Raw genomic sequence first — 1,725 nt, 5'->3', positions numbered from 1 at the left:
ATGTAGCAACTTTGAATATGCTACCTTCTCTTCTCTTCTCTTCTCTTCAACTTCTTCTTTTTTTTTTTTTTTGGAATTTTCTTTTCTTTTCTTTTCTTTTCCTTTCCTTTCTTTTCTTTTCTTTTCTTTTCTTTTCCTTTCTTTTCTTTTCTTTTCTTTTCTTTTCTCTAATTCATCCACAAACAGCAATATTCAATTGTGAAAACCAACCAATTGAATTCAAACACACAAACATGGACAATGAAATAGAAAAGAATCAATGGAACGACACTCCAAGCAATTGACAAACTTAGAGATGCAGGAAACCCTAGAATTTTGAAACCCTAGGTGATGCAAATTTCAGCCAAACCCAAAACCTTAAGAATTTCGGCCGCCTACTTTTTGTTTCAATTTTTTTTTTTTGGCAACCCTAGAACAATGAAGCCCTAGAATTAAATTTAAGGATACTAAAATTAAAAGATAGAATCAGACCTGATTGGAAACCTGGCTCTGATACCAAATGATATGAACCCGCGGGAAAGGAATCCCTTGAACCCACAGTCAATTTGAAAACTTCCCAAGAAAGCCAAAATCAAGTCTATGGATGGAGAATCTAGACCCGATGAGAACTCGTTTCAAGAACCTAGATTATATTAAAATCTAGACCCATTGAAGAACCCGTCTCAAGAACCCAAATTACAAAGGAGGAACGCCACAAAGGTTGTGATTTACCTTTGATAAGTTCAAAAGTTCAATTAAGAACAAGAGGAGTAAAACTCAACTCACAATGAATAAAATTCATCAAATTTCATAAATTTCATTATCTGATTAGAATGAGGCTACATAGAGTATTTAAAGCAAAACCTAGTGAAACCCTAGCCAAAATAAACCCCCATCTTCCAAAAGTGCCCCTGGATGAACAGTGTCACGGCTACAGTGCCGTGCTACAGTACTCAGCTACAGTAACCCTAACCCTAGTTCAATAAAATAATAACTTTCCCAACATGCCCTTGCATAGGCTCCCTTAAGTCCTTCTCATAATAAACTCAATTATTCTAAACTAATAAAATAAGTTCTTTAAATGAATTAAATAAGTTGAAACCCTTCAAGAGTCCAAAGCCTTTAAGTCTTGTCGTTGCCCTCTTCCGTAGCTGATCAAATGAATTAAAATTGGATCTTCATCCTTCAAGCCCCATCTTGAATGTTGGGCTCTTGCTAAACTTGTCTCAAATGGATTACATCAATCCTTGCATTTTCTCATTGATCTTCTTGGCCCATCTGGAAGTTGCAAATGATCTTTAAGACTAGACCCATCTTGGTTCCCATCAGACCTTTCCCTATGTCATCCGTTACAAGCAAGGTAAGGAGAACATTGTTGCTGATGCTCTATCCCGGAGGTATGTACTTCTTACTTCTATGAGTGCCAAAATGCTTGGGTTTGAATACGTGAAAGACATGTATGCCGATGATGCTGATTTTTCAAATGTGTATGTGGCATGTGATAAGGCGGCATTTGGTAAGTTTTACAAGCATGATGGTTATTTGTTTAAAGAAAGCAAACTTTGTCTGCCAAATTGTTCTATGCGTGAGTTATTGGTGCATGAGGCACATGGTGGGGGGTTAATGGGACACTTTGGTGTCAAGAAAACTTTAGACATTTTGCATGAACATTTCTTTTGGCCTAAGATGAAGAGAGATGTTAACCGTATTTGTGGAAGATGCATTACATGTAGAAAGGCCAAATCT

This window comes from Juglans regia, chromosome 1, assembly GCF_001411555.2.
Source record: "Juglans regia cultivar Chandler chromosome 1, Walnut 2.0, whole genome shotgun sequence".
Taxonomy (NCBI): Eukaryota; Viridiplantae; Streptophyta; class Magnoliopsida; order Fagales; family Juglandaceae; genus Juglans; species Juglans regia.
This window is presented reverse-complemented; position numbering follows the sequence as displayed.